Source organism: Micromys minutus (genome assembly GCF_963924665.1).
Source record: "Micromys minutus genome assembly, chromosome: 14".
Classification (NCBI taxonomy): domain Eukaryota; kingdom Metazoa; phylum Chordata; class Mammalia; order Rodentia; family Muridae; genus Micromys; species Micromys minutus.
Window position 1 is genome coordinate 54,108,275 of NC_137983.1, and position 19,643 is coordinate 54,127,917.

The window sequence follows — 19,643 nt, forward strand, 5'->3', positions numbered from 1 at the left end:
TTGGCTCACAACTGTAGTTACAGTCGGTCGAACCTGCTCCTGCTGCAGCCAGACCCACTGAAATCAGAGTGACGAATGAACACGTACTTAGCTCACTTCCTCCACGCTTACATGGTGCAGATCCCCTTCCTAGTGGCTCCAGACTGTGCAGTGTCCACACTGAGAACTAAGCATCACAGTTAGTCTAAATTCCCGTGGGGGAAATGCTGGGGTGACGTCACTGACAAGACATTCTGACATTTACCGGGCAGATAAATCATGAGAAATGAAAGACTAAGTTTGGGGTGAAAAAGAGTAAGGAAGATAGATTTGTCTGCATGTGAAGGGCCAATACATCAATTACTGTGGGTTTTGGGGGCTGGTGGGCTGCAGAACAGATGGAGTGACACAGAGGTGACGAGAGAGACACAGGAACAGGTAGGCGACACTTGGGACATAATCTCTGCCAATTATACATCTGTCAGGGGATTACTACTTGGGGTAATACTGTAAAAAAAAGGAGCACCTCAAATAAGTTATAGTCACTACCAGGACAGATGAAGTCACCAGCAACACTGAAAGCAAGCAGGCAAAAGGCAAAGCACTCCTTCCATCTCATTGTATCCAGACCACCAAACCTAACGCATCACCTTTACTGTGGGTTTTCCTGCTTCATGCAACCTGATGAAGAAAAGTCCTCCATAGTGTCTAGCAGCTTGCCTTGAGTTGATCGCAGAGCCAGTAATGTTGACAATCAAGACTAACCATGACGTACGTTACAGCCTGGATGCCTCTAACGGCAGGTGGCTGGTCTAGTTGTACCAGGATTACGTCATTTGGGGGAGGGGAGACATAGGTAGGGCAGGATATTATCATGTTAAATAAATTAAGTCAGGCTTAGAATGACACATATGTCTGAGAATGACATTATTAAACACATGTGCTCACTCATGTGTGCATGTGAGCACACACACACATACACACACACACAGATGTGCACACATGCACACACAGAGCTAGAAAGGAGGCCACATAGAGGAAGGAGTGAATTATTTGGAAGGGTGAAACACTATTAGGCAGTAGGAAGGTATCAGGGATGGTTAGAGTGAAGCACAGACAGACATCTGATCATGAACATCCCTATGGAAGAGGGAACGTGCTGGGTTACTTAGTAAACAGTCAGTGAGATGCTCTACCACATCTGAAACATTATATCGTGTTTTGAGGGAAATGCTCACCACAGAACGTTGGCATGGAATGAACATGGTGAGATTGGCTAACGTACCAGACCTTCAGGAATGAAACTTGGGTGAGAGTCAGTAGACATCAGGGATGGTTCACAGAGGTTGCTAAAGAACAGCTTGTTACAGAAAAGATGCATTGAACAGTACACACGTTACTCTGTCTGCCTCAGGAGGCCGAGGAGATGCATGCTCAGTGGGTGAAATATTTACCATGCAAGCAGGAAGGTCTGAGTTCAGATCCCCAGCACCTACGTAGAAGCTGGAAATGCTGACAGAGACAGGCCCATCCACCCCCACAGGCTTGCTGGTCAGTCAGTCTGATTAGTTGTTGAGCTCTGAGGCAGTGAGCGACCCTGTCTCAAAAAACAAGGTGGGGAACAATTGAGGGAGACACTCAGCATCCACACAAGTACACACATGTGTCCACACACAGAGACATGTGCTCATACACAAAATAAAAACTAAAGCATATTTACCCTATCTGTGAATCAAGTAAGTTTATCTTGCTAATGACTGTTTCCCCCTGAGTGTACTTACGAAAACATACTGTCTGCTGTATTTTCACCGTACGGTTACCAGTTTCCAGGTTGTAATTAACAAATATGAGATACTTGAGATGTGCAAACACCTAGTTCCTGACTGCCCGGCAGGTATCACTTTCATTCTGCGGTGACTATTTTTGGTGTTCACCAGGGGGTGGGGCTTTCTATTTCTTTTCTTCATTCTATGGCTGCAAGCTGGATTTCTGCTAAAATTAAAATTTCTTCATCAGCCGATTTTCTATTTCTGCTCTCCTGCCCCTTTCAATGAAAAGAGTTCGCCATCTGTGGAAACTCCAGGCCGAAAGTGAGGTGTTCAAGTGAGCAGAGATAACTTCACCTGCTACCGGTTCAGTCAGCTGCCTTTCCTAGTGTGCTGTACCAAGCACACTTAGTCTTCTATGTCAGCAAGAAGAAATCTCCAGCCACCAGAGAGGGAAGATGTGTAAGGTGTCTCTCCAGCATTTATCCAAAGGGTCTGTATGACAGGAGATGAAGGTGACATGGGAGCTCGCCACTGTGGGCCTGTGATTTTTGGGTCATATTCTGGAGCAGACAGTGGGTGCGAATGGAACAATGGCAAGGTCTGAGTGAAGTATCAGGTTGGCTGATTGCACTCTGTAGGAATAGAACTTTGGTGCTGACTCATGGCATCATGGCTACTGAGGGGCTGTCCCTGGGACAATGGAGAGAGGAGATACAGTGTTTGCAACTCCTTAAAAGTCGGTAGTTACTTCCAGATACAAAGTTAAAAGAGCAGGTGCCCAGGGTACAGTGAGACCCTTGGGTGGATTTTAACTACCCCTCCCCACTATATTTTGCACAATGACCCCTTTGAGAGCCTCGGTGTTTCTGGAAAACATATACTAACATCACACTTACAAAAATTATTACCATATATAAGTGCACAGAGTAACAGGCTTTATCTTCACATTTCAGGCATTCTTATAATGTTCTTCGGTCTTGTACACACTCTTGATTAAAATGTTTGACAGTTTCATCCTTGAATATAGTGTCCTGTGAATACATCCATCCCTGACTCCTGCCCTCCTCCTTCCTGACCACTTTCTCTCTCCTGCCTTTATGTCCCTCTATTTTCTATATTTTTTTTTCCTGGACCCCGTGAAAGCTGCTGTGTATTCATGGTTTGACCACCTAGTTGTACCCAGAAGACAGTGCCCCTCGGCCCTCTTTCTTATCTTCCATTCTGCCCTCTTCTGTGACGTTCCTTAGAGAGACAGACAGGGATGTGTCTCCAGGGGCTTAGCACTAAGCAGTCACTCACTCTAGGCACGTTGACTAGTGATGGTCCTCACAGAGCCCTGAAAAGACTTCCATATATGCTACATAACTGACACACATTATACAGTAAGTGTGACATTTGAGAGCTTTAGTTGGGGGACAGACAAACTGGACCACACGATCAACAGAATGGCCTTTTAAAAGAGGTGGTTGAAGCTGTTCAAATGTAGCTCGATACTTACTAACCCGAACTGTTACGATGCTATGACTAGGTGAATAAGCATCATTAAATCCCCCAAAGAGAAAAGCAAATGTTCTCAGACCACACAATGTCTATATTTAGCCATTTTGGACTTCTCTGGACAGTTTAACCACCAATCACACACATGTCAGTGGCAACCAACACATGTGTAATTGGAGGGAAGTCATGCCGTACACTGGACATTTAGACAGATTTCTGGAGCCAGTGAGGTCACGGACTTAGGAAAGAATCCATTACCATCACTTTGCTAGAACAAAATTCCTTTCTCTAGCCTAAATCTTATCCTTATCCCCACAGTAAGTGTATCTCCCACACCTCATTATAAAGTCTCCCTTTAAAGCACGTGGAGATCCTCACGGGAAATCACAGCTACACACAATGCAGAGAACAGGTTGAGGGGAGCCCAACACCAACAGATGCCTCTCCATCACAATCCCACTTGTATGCCTCAGGGAACACCGTAGACTATGGGATGGAAAGACTGTAAAAGTCAGGATACCAGACAGTGGGTGATGAAATGGTCTCTTAGAAATGGCAGTATGAGCAAGACTGGAACAATGCAAAAACAGTAGACATGTTAACACACAAAGAAATGTCTGTGAGGTACCACCACCAGATGAAGAACTACATGTAAGTAATGACATCTCAGAGCTTCATTACTGACTTGGCAGGGCAGAGTGGTCAACCTTGAAACTATATAAACACAATCAACCAAACCCAAAATTCACCACGTGTGTGTGTGTGTGTGTGTGTGTGTGTGTGTGTGTGTATACATCTAACAATACTATAATCTAAGAAGGAAAGGCTATCAACCTGAGAATTGGAGGGTTTGGGAGCAGTTCAAAGAAAGAAAAGGAGGGAGAAAATAATGTAAATATTTCAATGGAAAACTTATTCCAACAATCAAGAGTTTTCTGCCATTGTTTCTTAGCACGGTGGTGCAATATGCCAATAAGATTATGAACCTGATCACAACTGTTCTGTCTTTTGGTATGAAATAAAATTAGTTGAACAACATCACACAAGAAAATCTTTTGTAATTTAAGATTAAAAAAATAAGAATTTTAGGTTTGATGATACTGACGCTGCTCAAAACCTACAGCATTTTAGGAGGTTTGTACTGACACAGAGATTAGAGAGCAAAGAGAGACTACAGACAAATTAATGGGCAGCTATGAATAGAAAGATGGATGGTAGGTAATTGTATATCCATGGGCATGGTAGAAGATGTCTGTCTGTCTGTATGCATGCATTATGAGTGGATGGACAGATATACGAGCATATAGATGGACAGATGAGTGACTAGGTGGGTCCGTAGGTAAGATGGACATATAGGTAGGATTCAGGGAGATGTCTGCCTTACCACAGTGCCCAGGAAAGCTGGAAAGTGAAAACTCCCCTGTGTGGTCTCTGCTCAGGCCTTTCAACTCTCTCCAGGCCTCTGGGCTCCACACAAAGTTCTCTGCCAAGATGCTCTCATGCTGCCTGGGACTTGCTGAATTTTTCGGAGTGCAGTGCCCCTCTTACAGACTTTCCCTGTCCAGGCTCATGTGCTTTTCCAGAGCTTTCTGAGCTCTCACCCAGGAAACAAATGCCTTCTTCAGTGTGGGAAACTGAGGTAGCTCCCTGGGGAGGCTGTGTTCAAATGGGAGCTCTGAAGTTGCTGGGAGAAGAACCTCTAACTCTTCCTGTGAATGTGCAGAGACTGGAACCCAGTACCTAGCCTGAGCCATTCCAATCCCATCCCCTACAGTGGAGGCACAGGCTCAATGTGACCATTCTCCGCTTTATACATGGGCCCTGGGGATTTAACCTGGGTCTTCATGCTTGCACAGCAGGTGCTTTCTTATTTATTGAGTCATCTAACCAACCCTATATATTTTTAATATTAAGATTTGTTTTAATCAAATATATAGTCTTATAATTAGGAAAAAATACTAACCCACAACCTTCCTCCATCCCAAGTGATCAGAGATGATGGGAAGACAGACAACAAGGTGAGGGGACAGTGTGTCTGCCAGCACTGTGGTTAGTCCAAGCGATGTCACCTGTCACTCATCCATGTGCTGGAATCTCTTTTCTTTGGGAACATACAGATCCCTGCCAGCCACGCAGAGGGCGGTCTCCTAAAATTCACCACAGACTCACCTTCCTTCAGCACCTCAGAGAATTTATGATTTGCCATGCATATGTGCAAAGATATAAAGTCAAATAAACTGCTCTTTTCTTCAGAACATCTGTCTCCCTTATGTGGCAGTTATTGGGCAATTTCCTGAGGAATTTATTATTAAGCCAGGGGAAAGAAAAGAAGCCGTAGGATAAGCTATGGAAATCCCTCTGTGTAACCGAGGGACCGCGCCCTGAGTGCTAGAATACTAAGTAGACTTTGAAGAGCTGCCTTGCCTTCCACAGGAGCTCAGATGGATCCTCAACCTCAGCCTCTCGGGATGGGAGACCAAGTTGATGACGAGGAGGCGGTCCAAGAGTCCATGGGCACCAACTCACACCTGAGACCTAAACACTGTGTTATCCACCTTTCTTTAGGAAACTGTCAACTCCAAGGTCCCACGACGGGTGCAGAGTTAAAAGACTGATTCTGTAAGGAACAGCCCACCACTGCCCTGAAGACCTCGGGTTTTATTCACCAGAAGACCATGGTCTTTAGAGGAACTGAGTTCGGGGAGGGGGTTGGCAGCTTTACTCTTTACTGTCCCTCCCTCCATCCCTTTCCATTTTCTTCTCTCTCTCTCTCTCTCTCTCTCTCTCTCTCTCTCTCTCTCTCTCTCTCTCTCCTTCCATTTTCCCTTTCTTATTTAGCTTTCTATTGGTGGCTGTTTGATAGCCATAAAATTACATTATCTAAAAACAATTTTACTATTTAATATAATTTTTTTTTTAATTTGGCAGAAACAAGGACAATAAACTTAGGCTGTGGACAAAAAGGCTTGAGATTTTTCTTGTTGGTCTTAACAGTCAGTAGGACACTAGGTCCCCGCATCTCTGCATTATTAATGTCACATGGGTATTGTATGGCTGCTGTAGCAGGGCAGACCACCTGACAGCGCTACACGGTCGTGCTTGGTGGGGAGACAGGCTGCTCTCCTCTCTGCCCCTCCACAGGGACTGAGCCAGGCTGGGTTTCTAATGCCAACTTTGCCACTGCACCTGAACAGAGGGCACCCTAGGATTTATGCTTTGCCCACAGAGGAACACAGATAAGCCTTTTCATTCCTAAGTAATAAGAGGTATAGCAAAGAGGCCTCTTTAAACGTCGTAGGACGACAAAGCCATGGACTGATGCTTTGTTTCCAGCTCACCATGAATTGTAACAGAGTTTCTTTCGCAGCCCATTCCAAGTACAGTTTCTTGGGACAAGAAAATCATGATCTCACCGAAAGCAGGCTGCTGCCCTTTCCTGATAGGCCTTTCTAAAGGTCTGGGAAAGGAGCTGTTTTTTTTTTTTTTTTTTTTTTGTGCCCCTGCAATGAAAGACAGAATAAAAGTCCCTTCACTCCGAGTGCTTAGAAAGCACCGAAGTAATTTGTCCCGAGGTGTCTGATCTAGAAAAAACTGGCAGCCCCAGGGCCTTTCAGCTCTTTGAAGGTTTCATTATGGTGAGCTGAATAACCCATAATATAAAGACTGAGCAGACAAGTTGGAAAACTTGCAGCATATAAACTTTTACTGAACTCGGCCCCTTCATCAAATGGAAGCAGCGCCTTTGAACCGTGGGTCTGCGCAGTAATAAGCTTCACGTGGGTTATGACGTTTCTGGTCTTGGAAAGGCCCCGCATATCTAAGAGCCCTACTGAGGAGAAAGTTCTGTTTACAGCAGCCTAGCAGAGAGCTGCCCCACTGCCCAGCCCAGCTCTCTAGAGTATTAACCCTGGCTCTGCCGCTCTGAGGAGGAGCCTCGGGCCCTTTGCAGACAGCTGGGAGGGATTTTGTTCAGCCTTGCAGGCATTATGTTTGCTCTCACAGACGACTGGGGAAACAGTGAGAACAGCCTTTGCTCGTGGCTGTCACTCTCCCTGGCAGAGGCGTAAGTTGAAGAGGACAAAGGACTCTGCCAACCCAGGAGCAGGCCGAGTGGCGGGAAGCACAGGCCACACTCTAGGGATGGTTTTGACAGCCTGTTCTTGCAACTCAAAATGCTCAAAAGGAAGCTTTTGGCAGAGGGCTGGAGGGAGGTGCGCTTGGCACTGAGAGTCACAGCAGAGCAGATGGGCTCTCCCCGTCTAGACAGAATGGTACTGTCCCAGACGGAAAGGTCTCCCAGGCCAGACAGTCCTGAAGCACCACCCTGCTGAGGGGCCTCTCAGGCAGAGAAGGCAGAAAATAAGAGAACAGCAGTGTCCGTGCAGGCAAGGTAATTAGCAGGGTGAGCTGTGTCCATAGCCTGTGCGTGTGTGCATGTGTGTGTGCATGTGCATGAGTGTGTGTGTGCCTGTGTTCTTGTGCATGTGCATTTGTGTGTGTGTGTGTGTGTGTGTGTGTGTGTTTCTCGAAGTTCTCTACACATCACCCATGAGCTCAGTGTAACAACCTTCCACTTGGGTTTTAAAGGCAATTATAGAAAGTAAGCAATTCTGTAACTAGATTTGTTTCAAGCAAGTCAAAGAAACTCCCTTTCCACAGTTTGCTTCAAATAGCAGGTCTCAAATGCAGAATCCCAAAACTCAGAATCCAAACAATGATGCTGTCAACAACAGTCCAGTAGCCTCGGGTTTGGCATTTAAAGCAGTGTGTGGGAATGAATGTTTTGGGGAGGGTGTATATTTTCAAACCATGGACTTGGCAAACAGGAAAACTTTAGAACAACATGTCTCCTTATTTTAAAGCAGAAACCCTTCTCAGCCTCCCTGTGCTGAGGATCTGGCTCTGCTGTTCCCTCCAGAGGAAGTGCTCCTTGTATGGGCCTGGTATCTATTGGCTCTTTCTGCTTGAAGGTATTAGCATAAGTTTGTACAAATTTAAGTTGTAGCTCAGGGGAAAGTAAGCTGGTGCCTTGCTTGCACAAGGCAGCACAGACCTGCTTTTGAACGTGTGTCACGTGTTCATTTTCACACAGAGAGAACATGTTCCAGTCTGTACCAGTGCTTTCTTCGATAGGTGTCAGGGACCTCTGTTATTAGACCAGGGCAATTAATTGCTTTTGTGTAAAGTTGACATAAATTTGAGACACACGGTCTGTGCTGTGCTCATGGGGTTGGCCAGAGACCTAAATATACATGCTGCTTTGTATAAAACAGTGGAAATTTCCACGCCCGAACTTCCTCAGAGCCAGAGCCCCAAGCACAGGGAGGCTGTTTCCTGTTTCATCCACTGTTACTTCAAGACACCTTTAAAATAAAAAGCATAGATCTTGTGTCCACGATGCTGCCTGCTTAAACAAGCTCAGTGGGCAGAACAGCAGAGTCTGGAGGGCACCAGTGTGCTGCATCGGACTTTGTGTTCTGCACCTGACGCTCTGGAGAAGCACTGACCTCTCTCCCGACAGTCTTTACACCCGTGAGGAGTACATCCCAGGAAAATGAGGTGACATGACCATGTATGGAAAAAGTGGCTCCTGTCCTCTGTCACCATTCTGCCTTGGTCCTCACAGGGTCAAGTTGAGCAAAGGACAGAGACTTTGCCCCCTGGTGCCGAACACAAGCTTCACATGGCTGCCAAGAATGGCCCAAAGTCTATTTTAATCTGTGTTTTGTCAATTTTAGTGTTTAGTACTATGCCTAATCTGTAATCTAAGATGGCTGTTGGAAATAAAATCTAGATAGGGCTCTAGAAACGGGAGAGACATGGCAATCAGATAACAAACACAGTGCTAGCTAGTCTCCGCACAATAGGCTCTTGGCACAAACTGTAAGACACAGCTGTTGCTCAGAAATTGTCCCTCCAAATATGGGTTTGGAATGAATAAACAACACTGTTAATAGAGCCGAGAAGTTGCTGCCTTTGAGTTTGGGCCTATAGGAATTTATATTATATGGTGTTGAGTAATTTAAGGAGAATTCATTGTAATTGAATGGAAACATAACTATCACAAAATAATTTACTTCCAAGAGGAAAACTATTTTTTATGCTCTGTAGAAATGTTTATCATTTTTCTGTCTTCAACATCAAACTAATAAATGAATTTTTATCCTCAAAAATTAAAAGCCTACATCTCCACATAAGAAAATAGAGAACTCAACAAAGCAACTGTTTCTCAGGTTGCCCTTTCCTGGAGGGCTCTAGGGTTAAACAGAGTCTTGAAAAGGTTGGTGAGTGGGCTTTTTGGCAACTTGGGATTCTAGGGAGATTATTTTTGTTATGCACAAGGCTTTCTGCTTTCAAGTTTTAGCACCAGCAATATACTATGTAAATTTTACAAAAATAATAATAAAAAAAACATTTTTCATTGGTTGACAAAAAGATTGGCCAAGGAGAAGGTAGAGAAAAGGTAACCTCCATCGATACTCCAGAGCTGTTTATTTATTCATGGGGGTTCTTTGCAAATTTTTTCTAAACTCTCACTTTCTCTGTGGGCTGGTGCTGTGAATTTTCTGGATATGTCTTCTGGGTTTTGCACATTATACCTGCTCCCTATCAGCAGCTGTCATGCCTAAGTCACTCTTCAACTTGGCACCACTGCCTGTAGCTGGCTTGGTCTACTGCACAGCACATCGCAGCCTCCCTTGGGAGTCCCATAAGGCCTTTGATGGAGACACCTTCCCCTCTCCAAGCTGAATCCAGATGCATGTTCACACCTTCCTGTCTGCCCTGCATTCAGTGGGGTTTTTATCCAATGCCAGATTCAGTAAGGACTTTATAGCTTATCCTGATTCCTCCCCTCTCTCTCCCATGGGTCCCCAGACATAGGATCCCTAGCAAAAGTTGTCTTCTCTTTCTCACCAGCCCTCCCTCTCTTTTTTTCTGGTGGCCAGTGAGGTTTTCCTCTTAATGCCCATGTCTAATGATATCTTTCTCTGTTTTGAATCCTTTTAACAGCTTCATATATGGTCCTGAGATAAACCTAAAATTGATCATATTGCCAGCAGATTTCATGTTCTCTGAGCTGCCAATGTGATCAACTTTTCTAAGATTCCCAGGTATTGAACCTTCAGTCCTTCCCAGAATATTTCCAAAACTTGATCCATCAGATTCGAAGCCAGATCTACCACCATCTACCTACAAAAGAGTCCCTTGAAGAGGAAAACTAAGTCAGGGTCCTCTCCAAAGTCACTATCTGTACTGCCTGAAGGAGAAACTTTGTTCCCAGCAACATGTTAATGTGGGCGATTCTGTCACCGTGACAACATCATGCACATGAAGAAATAGTCATAGCTACTGTAGAACAAGAGCAGACACTCAGTTTCCATTTTGTTCTAGGTTAATCAGTCATGGGCTATGGGCTAATATGGAGAGAACATTGTCAACGGAGTTGGAAGGCTTCGAAGCCATAGCAGAATTCCATTGAGCCCAAGAGAATGTGGCATATTTACGAGACAGGAGAACCTGACAGGGATGCTGCCCATCCTTTTATAAGACCATTTGCACCATTATCACATATACATATGTGTACTGTATAGAGCTGAATGTACATCTGTTTCCTGGGATTTGTGTCACCTCACATGTGTGCATGACACACTTACTACACCATGATGTCAGGAGGGCTGCGTTGGCTCCAGGAGGCGGGCAGTTTTCAGCTCTGTTTTCAAGGACCACAGCGTGTTGTCAGTAACTGTGTTCTTATGTGCCTCAGGCTCCATGTCCTATGGCCCCTGCTCTCTTCCTCTCAGCTCAGAGGCAGGCTGGGATTTGCCCTCGCAGGGTCTCCAAGCCCCGGGCCGTGTGTGGCGTGCAGTGCAGAGGCATCACGGCGAACAGGCAGATGCTGTGATGATTAATCTGAACGTGGTTCATCATTTTGACCTCAGGATATGCTTTTTCTCTCCATGGGTTTTCTTTACAAGCCCTGTGCTGTGATGGATGGGACCGATGCCCAAGACTGCAGGTGATGGAACACCCGAGGAGCTGTGTGGAGTTCCTAAGCATTGAGGTCTGTAGGCTAGAGTTCCAGTGAGGCCTTTTCTTACCATCTGACCTAATTCTGACTGCTGAGCTTCTTTCAGCCAAACACATACCCAAGGGACTGGGAGATGGTCGTAGGTAAAGCTCATGAGAAACAAGCTCATCTGAGGACCCAAATCTCTGGATCCAGAAATAAAACCAAACTGGGTGTGTTTGTGCATGCCTATAACCAAAAATAAATGGGTGTGGTAGTTATGCATACCTATAACCAAGCAAAAAGGCTGTGGTTGCGCATGCCTATAACCCAGTTCTGGTGAGAGACAGGCAGATGCCTGAAGTTTGTTGGCCAGCCAGTCTAACAGAAGCAGTCAAGCTCTGGGTGAGTGGGAGAGTCTGATCTCAATAAAACAAATGAAGATGCTTAAGTTTAACCTCTGGCCTCAATGCAGAAACCACACACATACACACACAGACAAACAGACATAAATCCACACAAACAGACATACACATGTATACATACATATTCATACATACACACATACAAACATACACACATAATACACATACATATACATACACACATACACACAAACATACACACACACGTAGACACACATACATACACACATATACACACAAACATACACATGTAGACATACATATGCACACATACACACATATACACATACACACATGCATGCATACACATATATAAACATGCACACACACATATACATACACACATAAACACATATTCATGCATATACACACATGTACACATACACACATATAAACATGCATACACATATGCATACACACATAAACGTATTCACGAATATACACACATATACACACATACACACACATACACAAATATACACACACATACATACACATGCACAAACACATATATGCACACATATACACATATGAACACACACCCACACACACACAGACACCTCATCTCACCTGAGACCTTGCTCTATAATGCATGTGTAGATGATGGCCCCTGGGTGAGGCAGGGAGAGCTTCCTCTGAATCAGTTTTCCTGGACACCTGGATCCCAGAGCTTTTTACAGACCTAGGATTACTGAGCTCTGCTGAGTGCTCTTCTCTAGGCAGCTAAGGTTCTTGTTTGTCTCAGCTGGGCGTCGTTTTACATTGCTATTGTGCATACTGTATCTTTTACTTCATATGATGCCTCGATACACATTTTAAAAATAAGTCAATATTTAGAGACAGTGACAAAAAAATATCTAGCTGGTGTCTCTAACTTAAAATCCCGACGCTCACCCAGACACCCGGCACTATCAGCATAAAGCCTTGCTCTCAAATTTAACATTTCTTTTCCTTTGAGGCATATCTGCTGTACATTTAATTACCAATAATTGCCCACCAGGTGGAATGGTACAAGAAGTATCAATAATTAGTAATTGTGTAGCCGGCTCGTCCCCTCCCCTTCGGGGAGATTTATTTCTACCGTCACTCTCAAGCACAGCCCTTGAAATACGAGATAATGGATTTTTATTGATTTTCAGCTGAACATTGAAGATGTACAAAATACATTTCCATAACTTTGATGACTATGAGCTTGAGGACGTATTGATTGAGGAGACATGATACATTTGTTTGTTTAGAATATGATCGTTATGAAAGGCAAGGGCTCCTGCAGATAGGTCAGGTTCTTCACTGGGGAAGGAAGTGGGCAGATTGACCGCACTCAGAGCCCTGTCCAGGGGGGTCAGAGCTCCCTGCAGGGCCCTGCTGCCTGAGCCTCTCAGACCAACTCAGGAGTAGCCCAGCCAGCTCCATCTAAAGTGTGCACAAAGGAACCACCACATGTACTGTGTGCATGTGCGTGAATGCATATGTGTGCATGTTCATGTGCTAGTGCGTGTGTGTGTGTGAGTGTGTCTGTTTGTGTGCAAATGTGTGTGTGCGTGCCCAGGTGTGTGTCTATGTGTGTGCATGAGTGTGCATGCATGTGTGTGTAAGGGAGGCTTGGAAGACTGCAAGGTCACACTCTGTTTTTCTCAACAGTTGGCCAAGTGGGTTTGTGATCAGGGCCATTTTCAGGGAAATTATTCTTCTCAGTGAGCTGCAAAAAGCCTCAAGGCTCCGCAGTAAGGACACCTCTTCTTGCTGAGGAGAGCTGCGTACAGTTCATCCAGATGCAAATGGTGTTAGTGAGAAACAAAGGGTTAATTTATTTCTCAGAGGCTCTCTCAGCCCGGATGAAATAACAGGGCCTCAGCAGCCTCGATCCAGTTACAGAAGCCATCTTAGAAAATAAATCAGTCAGAGGCAGCCTATCCAATCAGCAGTTCATCTATTGATCTAGGGTACTCAAAGCAGGAACCTGACAGCACCCAGCCGGTGTTGCTGCTTTTGCTGGTCCTATTGGAAGCTGGATCTGCTCTAAGCCAGGCCCTCGTGGTTGATGATGCTCTGGTGGTGTCCTCATAGGGTAAAGGAAAGGCCCTGATACACAGGAGGCAGGAAGGGATTCCTGTCTCTTACCTGTTTTGAGCATCTTGTAGATAAGAACGGGTACAGAACGAGAATTAAACAAAGCTCACAAGGCCGCTGTCCGCATACTTGGCACAAGCATGTGAAAGTATGTTGAAGTTAGACAATGTCTGCCCCATTTATATGGGAGGATGCGAGCAAGTCTTTAAAATGAATACGAAGAATCCAGTAGACAGCGAAAGCCAGCATGGGTCACATGGTAAAGGTCCGTCCACATGGCCACTAAACACAAGGAAAGGCGCCAGTGCCTTCAGCGTCAGGTGGCACAGGCACTTGGTACCCGTGCTTCAAGGGGAGATTTTTCCAGCAAGTGGGTGGTCTGTGTTTTAACACTGGCTTTCTGTCTCTGATCAGCTATGTGCTTACAGCAAATCTTACATTTTAATGTACAAGGTATTGAGAGACACCTCCAGAGGCGCATCCAGCCCACAGCCTCTTCCCGATTTTGTAATATGTAAGTTAAGCTGGGTGGTGTAATCCTTAGCCTACACAACAGTCTGGTTAGGGTCTGAACACGAGAATTCAGAAAAGAGGAGTTCACAGCAGGTTTTTGCAAAGACCTGATCTTGCAGCTGCACAGGTATTGGAGTCTTTACACCCCAGCAGCAGCAGAATTAGCAGAAATGCAGAAATAACCCACTCTCGAATCTTAAATTATAGCCAGAATTTTTTTTCTGCTACTGAAATTATACTTTCAAAGATTCCCAATGTTTCTAAGAATAATTCATTAATAGAAGAAAAGAAAAGTGGAAAAAAAAAAAAACCCTCAAAATAGAAGGTGATTATCTGGTATTTCTATGGGAGAAAGTGACTTGGATATGTGTGTTTAAGAGCAAAGTAGTATTTAAAAATTAATCTTTTCCAGTTGTGTCTTTGGTCCTCGTCGAGCGTGTCCTTTGTCTCTACAACTGGAGAACCCAGCCTTCCTGCGTCACCTGACTCCAGGCTTGTCTGCTGACTCTCAGCAGAGCCAAGACTCTGTGATGGGAGTCAGACCAGCAGGGGTTCGATAGAAATGGGTTCAGGGCGAAGCCACCGCCCTAGCGTGGGTCTTGTCTCACTCTATGGGAATAGGGAAAGATTAGTGCCAGGCCCTCTGCAGACGACCTCTGTGACAAGCTGTGGTCTAAGTGACTTTCATCACACTCCGTGCCTCAGGCTTCTGCGCCCCAGGAGCTGCAGTATAAAATGTTTCCTTGCTAAAGAGGAAACTGAGGCACAGAGATTCCAGAGACTTGCTGGTAGTGGTGTCAGAATCGTTTCTCCTATGCCACCACCAGTCTTTGCTTCCTATGGACTCAGCAGACAAGGCAATGGGTGTCCAAGAAGGGGACAAGCCTTGTTGAGTCAGAAGAAGCAAAGCTTCCCAGAATGCACTCTGCTTGTTTGAGGCTGAATTTCATGACGTATTGCTTACCTTGCCCGGAGCTCACTGTGTAGGTGTTGCTGACCTTAAACTCTGTGATCCATCTGCATGTGCCTGAGTGCTGGGGTTTAAACCCTCAGAATGCATTCTTCACAGAGAATTAGGAAGCCAGTCTGAGAACAGGAGACAGACCCACCTCATAGTCACTGTTCCAGAATGACGAGGCACAATCTGAAAGCCATCAGGATCTAGTCCAACATAATAAGTGTGTTTGGAAACATAAAATATCATCTTGGAGGAATGTTGCCAAGAAACCCAGCTCATAGCTAGAGCCTGGGAGTTAACAGTTCCCCTCCCTCAGCTGCTGGACCTCCGGCTACAGGAGGATTGAGATGACACCGGTAAATGAAAACTGTCTCAATCTGCATTAAATCTCTCCGGTCCTGTGTCTCCTCATACCACCTACAGAAAAAGGGTGCAACCAGGAAGCAATCCATAACCCTCCCCGTGTTGCAGTAAGTCTCCATCCCCAATAAGTCTGTCTCAGTCGGGGTGTCTATTCCTGCACAAGCATCATGACCAAGAAGCAAGTTGGGGAGGAAGAGGTTTATTCAGCTTACACTTCCACATTGCTGTTCATCACCAGAGGAAGTCAGGACTGGAACTCAAGCAGGTCAGGAAGCAAGAGCTGATGCAGAGGCCATGGAGGGATATTACTTACTGGCTTGCTTCCCCTGGCTTGCTCAGCCTGCTTTCTTATAGAACCCAGGTCTACCATGCTAAAACTCACAACTCAGCCACAATATGTATAAACTGCACACCTAGACTGGGCAGATTTACCACTACACTACTCTGTTCCCCAGCTATGAGATCGCTTGCTACTTATGGCTTCTCTGGGCCATGAGGTTCTGCTCCATCTTCCTTCCACCTCTTTTTCATCCTCTCCTCTTTCCTTCCCTACTCTTCCCTAACTCTCTAAAACCTCCAGCCCCACCTTTCCATTTCACTGCTCTAGCCTTTATTTGGTCATTTAATGGGGAGAAGGTTCACATGAGAATGTGATCTACCTATCTTGAGGAAACAGGATTAACATTAGAATACAAACAGCGCCTGGGAAACCCACAAACCTCCCTGTCCCATGTCTGCCCTACTCTTCTTCCACCATGAAAAGGGCTCAGTTGTGGGTGTCATGTGAAATAAAATGTCATGTTATCATCTTCATATATGTAAACAACGGATTGTATCCATGTGTGATGATTTGTATATGCTTGGCCCAAAGAGTAGCATTGTTGGGAGGTGTGGCCTTGTTGGAGTAGGTGTGTCACTGGGTGTGGGCTTTAAGACCCTTGTCCTAGCTCCCTGGAAGTCAGTATTCTCCTAGCAGCCTTCAGATGAAGTTGTAGAACACTCCTGCACCATGCCTGCCTGGATGCTGCCATGTTCCTGCCTTGATGATAATGGACTGAATCAGCCAGGATTATATGTTATCCTTATAAGACTTGCCTTGGTCATTGTGTCTGTTCGCAGCAGTAAAACCCTAATACACGAGATGGTCTCAGGGAATGGGGTATTGCTGTGATAGGCCTGACCATGCTTTTGTTTGGAAGAATGTAGATTTGGGGACTTTGGATTTGGAAAGCCATAGGATGTTTTAAGTGGGGTTTAATGAGCCAACCTAGTAGGAATATGGAAGACTTTGCTGCTGTGAGTGATTTGAACTGTGCAGACCTGGCCCAAGAGGTTTCAGTGGAGAGCTTCAGTATGTGGCTTCAGTATGTGGCCTAGAGACTGTTTTGTAGTATTTTGGTGAAGAACGTGGCTGCTTTTTGGCTTTGTCTCCCTTAGATTAAGAAGAAGAATCTTGGATTAATTGCATTGGCAATGGAAGTCTCAGAAATGCCCATCATAGACTTTCTCTGCTTAAGTCTCTTGAAGAGCATTTTAAACAAGTATAGCATGCTGAGAAAAGAAAAATATAAAATATGTAGTTTGAGTATTAAAGGGTTACCAGGAAGTGAAATAGAATTGAATCCTGTGTTCAAGGAGATAACAAATTAAGGGAGTGGTACTTTTGGGGTAAGATCCTACCCAGTTAGACTCAGGCATGGTGGTACACACCTTTAATCCCAGGAGATAAAGACTAACAGATCTCTGAGTTCAAGGCCAGCCTGAGTCAGAGCTGCCGGTCTTATGGGAGCTGAGTGAGTTGGGTGACAGTACATCAGCAGTTAGTGTGTCCTTCTTCCCTAGTGACCCAGGGATTGCTAACGTGGGAAGAGACCAGTCCCAGGTGTGGCTGAAATGTTTGGATATGAATTCTTCAGGATGCTTGATGCTAGAAACCATGAATAACTTACTCATAATCTGCCTTCATTTCTAGCTAGAGGATGTGCGACTGTTTACTGCCCTGTGCTCACCACAGCAGGCTACTTATGGCGACAGCTTCTGTCCTGGGCACGGGTGCCCTTCCAGAAATTCTCTGCCTTTATGTTGAGGGTTCTTTTATCTTTTTATCTTGTTCCTGCTCATTAATGAGCATAGGCCTTCAGAATACTCCTTTTCTCTGGCACCTTCCCTTCTGCCCACCTGTGTTTATTCCCATGATGTCTAGGATGCCCTCTGTCTTCTCTTACCTTGAGACTTGGAGGCATGAGATAAAAATTGCCCTGACCTGTTTAGTCATGGAAAAGTCTCTCAATTTTGATATCTGTCTCCTGAGCCTTTATTTAGACACAAGGTAGGTTTGGCAGGCCATTCTACTTTGATTGGCTGTGTCCTGTTGTGTCTAAAGGCCTATTTTGGGGTCCCTTTGGGCTGTGACAACAAAACCAACAACAACAAAGTGGATGTCAGGGTAGAGTCATTGGCACAAATGGTCTCTGCTGAGGGCCTTGATCTGGGGTTCACAGTGACAATCTTGTCACTCTACTTCCCCATGGTAGAAGTGGCACAAAGGAAGAGGCAAGGGTACCCTGGGGGTTTCTTTTGTAACTATATTGACCTCATTTTGAAGGCTCCTTCCCATCATCCCTTTACCCCCATCCCCAAGGTCTCATGCCCAATACCACATGAGGGTTGGAATTTCAACTCATGAATTTCTGGAGAACCTAAATATTTGGTGCAGTAGGGCCAGGTGCTCCTAGTACTTGAGTGACAGAGCAGGATGTGTTAGATTACTTAAAGAGCAGCTGGGACAGGAGGAGCAGAGAGTCTGGGCCCGCAAGGGAAGCTGGGAAGTGTAGTCCTTCAGCAGGAAACCACCTTTCCCAACTCTGAGAAGATATAAAAATGCAGGGAGAAGAGTTATAGCTGGTTTCTTCTGAGGAAGGTCTTTATCAGAGCGGGTATCTGAACAGGGGTCCTCAGGTGAGAAGAGCTTGGTCAGCTGCGATGGATCAGGCGATTGCTGCCCTATGTTCCTGAAGAGACATGGCAATGTTCATTAGAGCGCTGTGAGCAGATAATTTGGTTACAGAGTTAAGCTGAGAGATTTCTCCGGAAGGCTGAGGGAGGAGGAGGGGCAGAGGTGGGAGAAAGTTGACATTGAGTTGATCTGATGACAGTGGCCAGTCTCATCCCCAGGACCGCTGCACCCAAATGACCTAACAGAAGCACTAGGGAGCTACAGAGCAGCAAAGGAAGGAGACACGAAAAGACAGAGGACTGATGTAAAAAACTGTGTCTGCCTTGGATGGAAGGGAGGAAGGTTCCTTTTAGCTAGAGTTTCTCCACAGCATCTAAAAAATCCTTTTGCTGATGTGTTAGAAACAAACAAAGCTGTTGTAGCGTGAGAGCCATTGGGAAGCTTGTGTAGAACATTTTGTTTGTGTATAGGGTGAAATTCAGTGAATAAACATGTGAAAGACAGGGTTAAAACAGGTTGAGGATAAGGAGGAAACATTATCAGTGGGAGGAGCCAGAGCAGAAGGGAATCGGAAGGAGTTTTTGTCTGGAACCTGTCTCTAGGCTCCTTTGAAACGAGCGAGGTGTTACTGGTGTGTGTGGAAGCAACATTAGTGGAAGGCATCCTTAGCAGCAGCCAGATCTAGCCCTCCTTCATCTTAGAATACTGCAGCCGGGATGCCAGCTGGTCCTGAGGGATGTTAAACTGATCTGAGCTGGTGAGACAGGTTTGATGCAAACAAGGCTTCAGTCCAGGTTTTTAGTCCGAGTCCCACAACCAGTGTTCAGATTGGCAAGGAGAGGGATGAATCAAATGGCCGATGGCACATTAGTCCCCTTATAGAGGTCACTTGAACTGTTTTGGGGGGTTTGGGGGATGTTGCTCTCTCAGCAATCACTTTAATGCTGGTAGAGGGCAAGGAGTAGAGCATCCATCAGCGACTCAGAAGAGGGTTCATCCAAGGGGCCATAATGAAACTTAGCAGTTGGCAGAAGATACAAAACCTAAGCCAGGAGGTAATAACTGTACAGCTCTGTGGGGAATATTAGGAGACAAAGTTACAGGG